This window comes from Stomoxys calcitrans, chromosome 5 (assembly GCF_963082655.1).
Source record: "Stomoxys calcitrans chromosome 5, idStoCalc2.1, whole genome shotgun sequence".
NCBI classification, from domain to species: Eukaryota; Metazoa; Arthropoda; class Insecta; order Diptera; family Muscidae; genus Stomoxys; species Stomoxys calcitrans.
Genome location: NC_081556.1, coordinates 136869931 through 136884499, shown reverse-complemented (window position 1 = coordinate 136884499; position 14569 = coordinate 136869931). Strand labels below are relative to the sequence as shown.

General features: G+C 33.4%; 1 protein-coding gene across 4 annotated transcripts in view; it reads left to right on the top strand.

Annotated features, from left to right (window-relative positions):
* Nucleotides 1-14569, top strand: part of LOC106082324 (terminal nucleotidyltransferase 5C) — a 416321-nt gene that overhangs the window by 355035 nt on the left and 46717 nt on the right. Inside the window, exon 1 of one of the 4 annotated variants that reach the window (XM_059369121.1) lies at nucleotides 7751-8809. The exons of the other annotated variants lie outside the window; for them this stretch is intronic. The gene's annotated coding sequence lies outside the window, so the exon portion shown is untranslated. Of the gene's footprint in view, nucleotides 1-7750; nucleotides 8810-14569 lie in introns of those variants that run through there. 4 annotated transcript variants of the gene reach the window in all.

The following is a 14569-nucleotide window of genomic DNA, read 5'->3' as shown; positions in this document are numbered from 1 at the left end:
TGTGACAAACTATCGTTTCACAAAATGAAAAAAAAAATGTGTAGGAATTTAGTTGCGGTTGTTTGCGGTTTTATTTTTAAACTTTCCCACCCTAAGACGGGCCTTAATAATAGGTGTTTTCTTTAGCTGAAGTGTGTATCTTTGTATAGATAAATGGCTTCATGGGGTTCAACACCTATGAGCTTTCTCAGAACCGTTCTGATTGTTAGACTTTCAGTTCAGTTTCCTATCCAGAATTACATCCAAATATTAGATCATGTGGTATATCGAAATCGTTGCACATTGGTTAAGTTCTTTAAATTGGTCAAAAAATCAAATGGGGAGGCAAGTGACATGTTAAGAGATTATCAACATTCTATCAAATTCCTTAAAAAATATTTTTTAAGTTTTTAGTTTTAAATCGATTATAAATAACAAAGCTAATGAAACATTTTTTTGTTTATTTTCAGGTTAGTGTCAAATAGTTGTAAGAGATGCCATAATGTAGTGTAATTGAATTTTGTGTAAGTAGAAAACTAGTTTAGATCAACAAGCATATGAATATCTAATACGAGTATGAAGCCTGAAAGCCTCTAAGTTCGTATCTGAGATGGACTGCAATGATTTCAAGTAAGAAGTAAAAATGTGCTTAGTTCGGGTGGACCGAATCTTGAGTAGATACAAGAATAGCGTTTCAAGCGACACGATCTTCTGCGCTCATTCTTAAATCTCTGACACCAGGTTTCGAGGTGTCTCCCACCACTTGATCTATAATTGGGCTTTTGGTCTTCCCTGTTTGCGTGTACCACCGTGTTTGCCTTCAAAAGACTTCTTTGCTGGAGCTTTTTCATCCATTCTGACAACAGCCGTTGTATTTTGATGCGTGTAAGCATGCTATCGTCGTCATACAGCTTGTTGTTCATACGTCGCCTATATTCTCCATTAACGCAAACTGGTCCATATATTTCACGAAGAATCTTTCTCTCAAATACTCCAAGCACTGCCTCATCTGCTTTCACAAGTACCCATGCTTCAGAACCATATAACATCAGGGGTAGTATCAGTGTCTTGTATAGTGTAATCTTCGTCTGTCAAGAGGTGGCTTTAATTTAGAAAACGGCTTACTTAGTCCAAAGTAGCATCTGTTTGCCAGTATTATTCTTCGCTTCATCTCAAAACTGGTGTCATTCGTTTCGGTTACGGCGGTGCCGAGGTAGATAAAGTTACTGACTGTCTCCAAGTTGTGGTTCCCAACTTTCTACATTTTCTTTATCTGCTCGGTTGTGCAGGCTTTTTGGGAGTTGAAACCATCCATTTCGTCTTATCTTCATTTACTGCCAGACCCATTTTCACTGACTCCCTTTCGATTCTTTCAAAGGCTGCAGTTACTACTTCCGGTGACCGACCTATGATATCGATGTTGTCGGCATAGGCGAGTAGCATGTGTTCTCTTGTGATTAGTTTGCCATATCTATTCACATCTGCATCTCGTATAATCTTCTCAAGCAGGATATTTAAGAGATCACACGATATGCTGTCTCCTTGTCTAAAACCTCGTTTGGTATTAAATGGTTCGGAGAGATTCTTTCCCATTCTTACTGAGGAACGTGTATCAGCAAATGTCTTCCTGCAGAGTGTCGCCTCCGGTCTTAAATAGTACAGCGGGTAACCCATCGACTCCTGCTGCCTTGTTGTTCTTTAGTCGGGTCACTGCTACTTGGACCTCATTTTGACTGGGAGGTAAACATTCTATACCATCATCAGGGATTGGTTCTGCGGTATCCTCTTCGCCGCCAACGTCGCGCACTAGCAGTTGGGTAAAATGTTCTTTCCATGTCCTCAGTATATTCTCCGACCCATCGACATATAAATTAAATCTGAGGCAGCCACTGCGGCTATGAGACTTAAAGAAATGGAGAATGCATAGAAGCAGATCATTCCATCGCGGTATAATCGAGGTTACAATAGGAAACCTGGATGGGATGAAAGAGGATTCCGATCGAATACCTGCGATGATACTTGAGATCGAGTGAGAGGTATTGCTGCTTGAGTCACAGTCTTGGATTGACGGAAGTCTGGATTGCCATCTGGAAGATCATGCTACACAGCTGGATCATAGTTAGAAGACAGAGTGGGCCTAGGGATCTACATAGAGAACCCAGAGATTGAGATCTGTTTTCGACTTTCTGACCATAATATGGTTAAGCAGGTGGAGATCCGAGTGGTAACGTGAGGACGTCCAGTTTGAACCAAAGATCTGCGCAAGACCATTAATTTCTGCTTTCAAAACACACCAACAATCATGGAGTATTTCAAGAACTGAACTCTTCGTTTAAAAACATCAACATTGTATGAGACAATTGAGAACTGAGTAAAACAGATAACAAGACACCATGGCAACGAGATGTGTGAATGCATAAAAAGAGATTGATTCAGTGAATGCACGTTGTATAATGCATGATTTCGAGTACATTTTGCATCAGATTAAGTGTTTTTCTTTACACACACACACACACACGCGTAGATTTTTTTTATGAGAAAACACACAGATAACTTTGCAGAGACGCTTACGTATGACGCGGCAATGAATTCAGAAAACAGACACAACAACGATTTGTGTGATCAGTTCATCTTCTGAAAATGAAAAATACTCGCAAGCATCATTCAGTGCTTGCGAGTATTTTTTTTCAAAATTATCTACTCAACAGCAACTTGCTCGTTGTACTCTATCTTCAGTGTCTCGCTCTTCAGTAGACGTGAAGCACAACATCATGTGGGTTCAACAAAAACAGTCACCCATGAATGGCTTAGTGCAGGCCTTTGGTGTGAACATCTTTATGGACAGTAAACTGTCCATCAGGACAATAACAATCAGGACGGATAGGTCACGAACAGTCTTGGAGTATAAGAAGGAGATTGGGGCCTTTTTTTTGAGGATGGCACGTTCCGCATTGTTTGAATGCCGGACCATAGCAGAGTAAGGCGGAATGAAAAAGCAGAAGATTGGGAATTGAAGGCCAGAGCACTGTCGTCTTGGTCAAACCGAAGCCTTATGTTTCGACGTAGTTCGAGTTAAGGGTGTGGGCGACTAAAGCGCAGGTATGGCACATCGAAGCATTCGGTAGGACGACGAAAATCCTATGAGGAGATCCGGATCGTTAGAAGACGAGGCTGTAATTGACGGGAAGTAAGAAGGAGGTCAGTATAGCTTTTGGTATCACAACGGTACAAAAAGAACTACGAGCTCAGATATGCAAAGGCGTCGCGGTTAGTGATAGCACGTTGGGAAGATGATGAGACGTTGATGCATTTCCTATGTCACTGCTCGGTTTTCGTGGTTGTCTACAACTACCCATGAACCAACTCAGGAGCGTAGTATAGAAAACAATTAAGGGTTTTGTTAGTACTTCCGAATTTCTGACGTAGATTTTCTTTTTTCGAAGTTAATTTTAAGTATTTACAGCGCACAACCAACCGATTACTGGCTTAGGTGTAGGTCCATAATGGCATGAAACCGATTAATATACGCACACGCTTTTCGACCTAACCTAACTTAACTCATTAACGCGTGACCCGCGATTCCCGTGTCCGATTTTGATGAAATTTTATACATTCATTATTTAGAGCCTTTATATTGAAGTAGAGATTTTGTATACCCTCTGATCTGATCCGATCTCCCGATTATACATCTTGAGCTTTTAGAGGGTGGAATACTTATCCAATTTTGATGAAATTTTGCATATGTCATTTTGGTATGACTTTCAACAACTGTTCCAAGTATGGTCTAAATCGGTTGATAACCTGATATAGCTGCCATATAAGCCGAACTCCCAATTTGATTTCTGAGCCTCTGTAGGGCGAAATTATTGCTCGATTTGCCTGAATTTTTGGAAATGGTATTTTCTAGGACTTATGGATATATTGTTGTTGTTGTTATATGTTGGCTTGTAATGAGTGCCTTTCAATAACATATTTGTACTTTGGGGTCCTTGAGATTCAAAATAAATTGTTGCAGGAAAATTAACAATTTTCGTAGATGTTTTTTCGACCAAAGTTGTTGTTTTTCAAAACTATTTTTATCTGTGTGCAATAGTAGTATATAACGATATATATGTCATACTTGGCGCATATGCTGGAAGTCACAGCATAAGTTTTTGTGCCAAATTTCAGCCAAATCTGAAGAAATTTGAGTCCTCTAGGTGCACAAGAAGTCATAACCGGATATCGGTTTCTATGGGGGTTTTATTCAAATCTGAATCGATACGGCCCAGTTGTAATCCCCTACGACTTACATGCGTAAGAAGTCTCTGTGCAAAATTTCAAGCCGATACCATTCTTCTTTCGATCGCTATTGCGATTTCCACAGATGAACGGACAGACAGACGGATGGTTGGACGGACAGACATAGCCAGATAGTTTTCGGCTTAGAATGTCGTTGAGATTTGAAATAAATTGTTGCAGGAAAATTAACAAATTTCGTAGTTGTTTTTTCGACCAAAGTTGTTGTTTTTCAAAACTATTTTTATCTGTGTAGTAGTAGTATATAACGATATTTATCATACTTGGCACGTATGTTGGACGTCAAATCATACGATTTTGTTCCAAATACCAGCCAAATGGATGAAAATTGAGTCTTCTAGTTCACAAGATGTCATAACCGGATATCGGTTTCTATGGGGGGTTTTTATCCAAATCTGAATCTATACGGCCCATTTGCAATCCCCTATGACCTACATCAATAAGAAGTCTCTGTCCAACATTTCAAGCCGATAATTTTCTTCGTTCGATCGCTATTGCGATTTCCACAGTTGACAGACAGACGAACGGCTGGACGTAGGGACATAGCCTAGATCGGCTTAGAATGTCAAGACTATCAATACTTTATAGGGTCTCAGATCAATATTTCGAGATGCTACAAACATAATGACTTGATTAGTATACCCCTCAGGCTATGATGGTCGGTATTAAAGTATACTTAGTACAGCCGGACCGAATCACCTCTCTACCCTCCACCATGAAACGCATGTGTACAGTTCTTTGCACTTTTTTTTATATATTTGGGTAAGAATTTTTTAAATATTTGGATAAGAATTGCTTCCTTTAGATAGTCAAAACTTCAAGTCGAGATAAAGGTTTATATGGTATATATCAGGTTATAGATCGATTCTGGTCATACTTGGATTTTATAAAAATTGCGCGCTCTTAAGGCTCAAGAAGTCAACTTAGGATATCAGTTTATATGGGAGCTGTATCACATTATGGACAAATTTTACCCATGTCTACTATAGTTGTTGGAAGTCGTAACAGAACTGTACGTTCAAAATTTCAGTCAAATTGAATAAGAATTGCGCGCTCTAGAGGTTAAAGAAATAAAATCGGGAGATTTACATGGCAGCGATATATTAAAACATGCCCATTTACAATCCCTGCCATTATTTGAGTGTAAGCCTTCCTACGCTCACGCGCTCAAACTCTCTGACAAATGAAAGAGACACAAGAGATAAATGTGTGTAGTAACGAATCTATTTCTTGTGTAACAATGCATCTTTTGCTATAAACAAAGCATTTTTGGCTTAAAAGTATTTTTGATTTAAAAGGTCCGTTCTTTGCCACAGGTGTAACAAAGTGGTTTTTACATCATAAAGCGGGGTGGTCAAGACTAACGTTGAAACATGTAGGCAAATGTTACGCAGTTACTACAGTTACCATACCAACAGTAATTCCGCAATAAAGCGGATTCGTTTGTCTCAAAGATATTCCAAACATTTGATTTTTGTCGTCCTTAAATAGTGGTTCAATTTTGTTCTTGATGATTTTTTTCTTTGATTTTTGTTGTTGTTATAGTTATCTTCACTTTTCACTTTTAGTCAATATTTTTTCATGTTTATTAAAGATTGCCCTTAAAATTTGCCTACTCATTAATTTATGTTTCTATGCTTTATTACCATGTGTTATCTATTTGCCATGACCTTTTTACATGACATGAAATTCTAGAATGTTTTTGTTTTTTATGTAGGCACCTATTGTATCATATGTTCAACTTCCTGTGAGTAGGAATTTGGTTTTGTTTACCTTTCTCACTTTCTCTCTATTTCTCTGTGTTTCTCTGCTATTCCTTGCTTTCGCATTTTCGCCGAAATTACTCGAAACTTCTGTAATATTGGCGACAACCTGTGGACGGCCAAACTTCATTCATTTCATTGTAATATGCTTTTTGTTGTCGTTGTTGTTGTTTGTCCATTTTTGACTCACAAATTCTCAGACCCACAAATGCCGTTACTCAATCGTTCTCCACCGCATCATCTCATCATCATCATCAACAGCTATACAAACATATTATTGTACAAGCATTGCATTCCAAAAGCATCTGAAAAATTTCGTTTTTTTATGTTGGGGAGAAGAGCCATAGATTCCATGATATGGGGAGAGTATGCATACATACCATCTCCGGCATTATGTTTGCCTTAGAGTGTGTGGTGTATGGGCGGCTTGTTGATATTGTATAGATGGTTGGATATCTGCCCCCACAGTTTAATACAAATGTGACGTCATAAAAAGATATATAGAAGAAAAGGCATAGTCAAGCGAGCACAAACATACACACACACACACACACACATGCTGGCACAAAACTCACTCACTTAATGCACCTTGAAACTGAAAACAGCAGCAAATTGAAATAAATGAGAGAGCATGATATGGGGGAGCCAAGAGTACACTTTTTTGATGCTGCTGCTGCTCCCTAAAAAAAACACTCATTAGCAAAAAGCTTTTATTTTGGTGGAGCTACATATTTGCCTATCTCATTCTCTCTCACTCTCGCGGTTAGGCTCCCCTTGTTTGTCAGTGTGCTTTTAATGAAGCTCTTGAGTATTTTTCTGGCATCTTCTGGTAAATTTTAGTCTTTTTGACGAACGTTTGAGTGGATTTTTGTCCTCTCTCTTTTTTTGGAGCTCTCTCAGAGTGTGTTTGCCCATGTTGGGTGGCTGTGCGTTTGCATTGCATTGCAAACAAATTCTGGTTTTGTCTTCTGCTGCTCGTTCAGTGCTTTTTCATACTCAAATGTCAAAACGCTCAACAAATGAAAATCAGTACGATTTAATACTTACAACGTGACGGTTTACTATTTACTAACGATCATAATATCGTCGCCTCAATATATACTTAATATAGAATATTGAAGAATTGATTGTCTTCTAGACAAGAAAAAAAAAGAAATATACAAATTAACAAATAAAAATATATTCAAAAAAGAATTTTAATAAAGATAAACAAAATATAATCACAGAAATAGTTCACTATTTTATGCAATTGCAAGAGAAATATACATACATATATCAAACATAATATACATATATATATATGGTAATAAATTCGAAAAGAAAATTAAATATTGTAGTGTCGCATACCTGATTTTGTTCTATAGAAGAAAAATATAGAAAAGTGCAAATATATATAAAAATATATTTTGAAAAAATCCCCAGAAATCTCAAATCGGCGTGTCAAATATCTTCTCAATTTTTAAAAATAATAAAATTACTAAGTAATCTCATTGATATAAATCTCTTAAAAAAAAACAATTTTTTGAGAAATCAAAAAAAAAATTATTTAAAAAAATTTGGCTAAACCTGGCACCAGGGTTAAAAAAACGCAGTAATCAAAAGCCTAGCAGACAGCCAGATACAGAGCTCTATTTGCAAAACCCTAAAGCTGTCTTACTCCCTGCCTAAGACAAGAATACAAGGATAGGAAACTAAAAGAAAAACTTGTAAACTTTTGTTGTTTTTGGTGACCCAATAGACGACATTGTCCATTCGCGTCACTATTGTCAACGCCACCTTCAACTTTCAAACAGAAGGAAAAAAAAGACAAATAAAAACCCCACTACGATAAAGGAAAGCAATACATTTGTAAAGAAATAAGCATAAATTTGCGATTGTGGTGTTAAGCCCAACAAGCCCCTGCCCTTAACACGGTGAAATAAAGCCGCCGCTGTGTCCATGATACAGTGGGTAAAACGTATATCCGCCTGGCTGCCTGCCTATCAACCCCACATACACCCCCAAAACAACCCCACCTCTTTAGAGAGTGCTTAAGTGCGTTTCAACTGTGGTGTGTTTGTGTATCACACAGCCAGAGAACCAGTGTGAAAGAGCTGAGGCGACGAAGAGAGAGTGTGGTGTTTTTCGCAAAATTCTTTTAGGAATTTCTTTTTTGCTGATGATCATCACAAAAACAACAACAACAACAACCACATCATAATAAATTCGATTTTCCCCCTAAGAGCAGCAGCAGCAGCAGCCTAAACCCCCCTCAACAAAAAAAGAACTGTGTGTGCGAGTTTATTCTATTTTTCTAAATGAATGTTGTATTTTTTCTATACATGAGTGTGTGTTAATGTTTGTGTGAAAGTGCAAAGAGATTTTGACGACGTTGTTCTTACCGTTGGTTGTGTGTGGTGTATATCTTAATTTGGTTGCGGTATTATCTTTTACCTTTTGGTCTTGAAAAAAGCAAAAGAACGCCACCAAACACCCCCTTACCAAACCAATTAGGGAGAGAGAAGAAAAATAGTAGAAAAACAATAACAACAAGCATATTATTGGGGATTTGAGTATCCTATTATCGTTTTGGGTTAGAGGTAGCCCTGGTGTGTGACGTCTGTAATACAACGATTGCAACACCTTTAACGGCAACCTGTATGTGCAGCAGCAGCAACAGCAGCGACAACCAACAACGACAAATACACCAACAACAACAACAACATCTGTTAGCAAACGTTTTGCCACAGCAAATGTTTTAAAATACGTATTCCACTGCAAATTTAACGGTATGTCGTAAATAAAATTGATTATTTTTTTTTTTATTTTATACATAGTTTTTTCTTTTTGCCTTGTTCTTGTTGTTTGATTCAATGGAACATTGTCTGGTGTCGTGTTTGTGAGGTGAATTGGTGAGGGTTTTAGAAATCTTTTCGCAAACATATGCTAGCAAATATTTTTGGTGTGTATCATTCGTGGGTATCTACAAATATAGTACTAGACCAAATTTTTATTTGGTGAATATGAAAAATTTTATAATGTAAAAAAAATTAAAAAAATAAAATAACATAAAACAAAACAAAAAATGAAATAAAAAAAAATAAAATAAAATAAAGTAAAATAAAATAAAATAAAATAAAATAAAATAAAATAAAATAAAATAAAATAAAATAAGATAAAATAAATTAAAATAAAATAAAATAAAATAAAATAAAATAAAATAAAATAAAATAAAATAAAATAAAATAAAATAAAATAAAATAAAATAAAATAAAATAAAATAAAATAAAATAAAATAAAATAAAATAAAATAAAATAAAATAAAATAAAATAAAATAAAACAAAATAAAATATTATAAAATAAAATAAAATAAAGTAAAATAAAATGAAATAAAATAAAATAAAATAAAATAAAAAAAAAATAAAATAAAAAAAAAAAAATAAAAAAAAAATAAAAAAATAAAATAAAATAAAATACAAGAAAATAAAATAAAATAAAATAAAATAAAATAAAATAAAGTAAAATAAAATAAAATAAAATAAAACAAAATAAAATATTATAAAATAAAATAAAATGAAATAAAATAAAATAAATAAAATATAAAATAAAATAAAATATAAAATAAAATAAAATAAAATAAATAAAAAATAAAATAAAACAAAATAAAATAAAATATTATAAAATAAAATAAAATAAAGTAAAATAAAATGAAATTAAATAAAATAAAACAAAATAAAATAAAATAAAATAAAATAAAATAAAATAAAATAAAATATAATAAAATAGAATAAAATAAAACAAATAAAATAAAATAAAATAAAATAAAAAAATAAAATAAAATAAAATAAAATAGAATAAAATATAATAAAATAGAATAAAATAAAATAAAATAAAATAAAATAAAATAAAATAAAATAAAATAAAAAAATAAAATAAAATAAATAAAATAATTTAAAATGGATAAAATAATATGAAATAAAATAAAATATAAAAAATAAAATAAAATAACTAGCGAAGAAATTATCCAAAATGGTTAAACAACGTATACTTGTGTAGAAAAATTTTCAAAAATGCTATCAAAATTTTAATTCTTAAGGCAATAAACCAATAAATTTAATATAAACATTTATTTTTTTTATTATAAAGTTTTGTCAAAAAATATTTGAAAATTTAGTAAAAATATTAATAACAATAATATTTCTTTTAATTCAAAACCCGAAAAAAATCACCATATTTTCATCAACAATATTAGAAAAATTTAATTTATTTTGTCAACATTTTTTTTTCAATGAAAAATTTTCGACTTTTAGAGAAAAAATTAAAATTCTATTTCTGAAGAAAAGCATGACGAAAAAAAATTTGAAAGACAATTTTCCAAAAATTTGAATTTGGTTTGATATGATTTTATTGATTACATGTAATTTGAAGCCTTCAGAAGGCCCAAATTTAGTTTAGAAATATTGATCCAATACCCAGTAAATAATAACACACACTTGCTGAACTTTTATATGTTCTTCGCTATGCTATTCTATGAATAGAAAGCATTGAATATGATCTTGAGCTGGAAGATATTCGATACTATGGATAATTGTGTCAACATATTTTTGAAAAAGCTTACAAGAATGGCCATGTTTTTGAAAATATTGTCAAAATTTCAATTTAATTGAAAATTTTATAAAAATTTTTCTACATAAAATTTCATCAATCGGGTACGGCTGCAGACTGCAGGGTTCTCTGTTTCAATTACTAAACACTTGTCTCATATTAATTAGTGCAGTCCGATTAAAGTTTATTGTCAATGATAAGGGGCCTCCCTTTTTATGCCGAGTTCGAACGTGCGTGCCACATAGCGACACCACATGGTAGAACAGTTTTAACATGGCAGTATACCTCAAAAAATGTAGCCAACATTAGAAAGGGGATAAACTCCGCTGAAAATTTTTCTGATTTTCGGACCGATATTTGAACTCAGGCGCTCGGCGTCATAGGCGGATATTGTGGCATCCATAATTTGCACATCCAAGTTAACTACAACCCCGAGTGGTATCATTCTCCCCTTTTCTTTTTTCTGTGGTGTATACTCTGCTTTTTATTAAGCTTGTGTTTCAATGGAAAAATCGATATTTTGTAATATTTAAAATATCAAGATTAAATTCATTGGGACATTCCTTAATTATTTTAATTAAATAAAAAAACAGTGCAAACAGACAAATTTAATTTTTTTTCTTAACATTTCCCGGGTGTTTAAAAAATTGTGCGAGAAAAATATAGTTTTTCACTTTGAAACGGGAATATGGTTTATTCACCTCTAAATGTGAGAGTAGAGCAAACATATCGAGTGGTGAGTTTCACACTCAGAACGGTTTATTTCAATTGCAGAGTGATTGCGATGTTGGTACAACAACAACAGCCAATAGTTGTTCATTGGCTGTTGTTGTTGTCCTAATTCACCACTGGCCTAGGTGAATACAACCGATTACCTTGATAATTATCGTGGGGTGTTAAACTTGATGTTTTTGTGGAGATATACTCAACACGATTTCTTAGTGAATCGTCGCAAATGGGAGTCTAGTCTAAGTTGAGAGATGAAAAATAACGTGGGATCACAGAAAACACTAACTCTCAGAAACAACCAACTACCAAATTTGTATGTGAAACTTTAAATTTTTAGCAATGAATTGAAGACTTTATTTGTTGAAGTAGGTTTGTAGAGACTTGACAGACAAAATAAATGAAATATTATGGATTTTCAACAAATTCTTTAGTTGAGGTAGTTGTTAAAAAAGGCATACTACCATGTAGCGCACCAAACTCCCATGCCATTTATGATTTGCAAAACCAGGTTCCAATCCCCCAGCCGATAAAAAAAATGATTTGAATAAGTATTACTGCACAGTAATAAGTGTCTAAATTAATTAAATTAAAACAAAAAGTAAAACGCACTTTAAATTTTTTTTATGCCGATTTTTTAAAAAAAAGCTTAAATTCGGCATAAAAAATTTAAGGTGGCTTTTACTTTTGTTTTTAAATTTAATTAATTTAGACATTTATTACTGTGCAGTAATACATATTCCATGATTTCATCATAAGGAGGACGAAGTCTATCAAACATGAGATCATGAGTTCAATCCTCAGCGCAGGCAATATTATTAAAATTTGTTTTTAATGGTAGTAGTGGAGAGAGTGACAGAGAAAAAGCCGAGTGTAGCAGTAAACAAACCAGAACAAGCAGCGCGAGCCGAACCAACCACCCCCACCTAAGTTGTGCAGCAAAGCAAGCAAATATGTGATGGCGTCCGTTGTTAAAAAAGGTTTTTCATTTTGATTTTGATTAATGTTGTTGTTAAATGTTGGCTTGCATGACGAGTTTCTTTCAACAACAAATTTTAACTTTGGATCGTTGAGATTCAAAATAAATTGTTGCAGAAAAATTAACAAATTTCGTTGTCGTCTTTGCGACAAAAGTTGTTGTTTTTTAAAATTATCTTATTTATTCTGTGAATAAAACAAATTCACCACTAAAAACATAACTTTTCTAAAAAATTTTTCATTTCTCAAACTTAAACTTAAGTTATGTGATAAGAGAAAATTTCGCACCAATTTGTGTCCTTGGTATTGGCAATAAAAGTGCTTTGGTTTTAAGAATCTGGTTTCTGGGGCTTTACAATGGACTAGAAGTTATCCATTAGACTGCATTCTGACCTAACCTAATCAAAATGTTTGGAAATTTCGTTCATATGTTCAATTCGCCCTTTTAAACTTTATCAAATACTCTTAGACATACATACAACTCTCTTTCATTAAGTGCCAATTCCGGCATTGCATCAGCCAATTTGTCTACATATGCTTAACACGCTTAAAATAAACGTTTTGCGAAAATCCTAATAAAATAGAAATAAACCATAAAAAAAAACCAACTGATGGCGAATTTAGACAAAACTTTTTCGTTATTTTTATTCAATTTTATTGTCTTAGGTGTTGGACACATGTGTGTAGTGTCGAACTTGTGATTAAATTAAGAGATAATACGCCTTCTTGGCTCACTCACCGACAGCAATTTGATTGATAAGTGTCGCCTGAAATCAATTTTCATGCCAAAAAAAACGAAAAAATCTTAAAGAAACAACAACACGAAAAAACGCGAGCAACGAAAATCCCATTTGAATGTATATGAACTATTTACATCCGTGTCGTTTGGTGGTGTCGGAAACCACCATCAAAAATTAATCGGATTATGTTAATTTGTCGACAAAGATCAATACATCATTATATTTGAAAATTGAAATGTCTTTAGAGGCAAGGTAATGGTGATGACAGTACAGTGGGTAAATGCCAAAAAGGTGTTGAGAAATGAAAAAAATCAAAAAAAAAGTAATGGATGTTTACAAAACTGGGCAATGTTTGTTAAGCTCGAATAAGTTGAAGAATTATATGCAAACAAGTGGATTTCTAATATAATTTATATTACATTAATTAAAAATAAATAATTTTGAATTTATTTTATTGAATTTCAAAAATTGATTTTAAATTAAAAAAAAAAAATTAAAGAGTAACTAAAAGTTCTTTATTAGCTTAAGTTGGGAGAACAGAATGATTTGATGGTTGACTGAGATACAAGGATTTTGGTATTTTGCATTTCTCTTAAACCTTAAACACTTAGTTTCATAAAGTTTCTCTTCACATGACTTTTCTTCCGAAGTTACCATCTTCCTTGGCTTGATATTATTTGTAAATTTTATTCTTAGCAAATATTGCATGCATTGGCTAGGTCATGTTGCAGGAATGCAAGAAGTTGAATCAATTATAAAATCATTGGAAAGCAAGCCATAAGATCTAAGGGCTTGCTTTCCAATGATTTTATAATTGATTCAACTTCTAGCATTTCTGCAACATGACCTAGGCAATGCATGCAATTTTTGCTAAGAATAAAATTAGCAAATAAAATCAAACAGAGGAAGAAACTAAAATAGACAGATTATACCACCAAACAAATGGATACGCCTTAATAGCATGTCGCTTTCGGTCTTAAATAGTTTAGGTGACCTATCGGCTCCTGCTGCATATTTGCTCCTAGACAAAATTTCTACAAAAAATTCTCTGAAGCCGAACTTTCGACGAAAAAAAAACGAATTTTAGCAAGAAACCGAATTATTAGAAAACCATTAGTTTTAAATTTCTCAAAAACCGGTTACTCTTTTCGGTTCAGAAAACCAAAAACCCGGGTTTTCGTTCAGAAAACCAAAAACCCGTTGTTGTTCTAGACAAATTGTTCAAGCTACTACATAGGTCTTAGCAACATTTCGCTCTCGGTCTTTAATAATTCAACAAGCAACCCATCGGTTTTTAGAATTCGCAAACTCGGATTTTAAAAATCATACTAACAACCGTTGTTGTTCTAGACAGATTTTTTTCAAACTAATGCAAACGTTTCGCTCTCGATCTTAAATAATAAAACAGGCAACTCATCGGCTCTTGCAGCCTTATTGTTCTTTAGACAAGTTACTGCTACAAGTACTAAATTTCCCATGAACATATCATTAAGGAACAG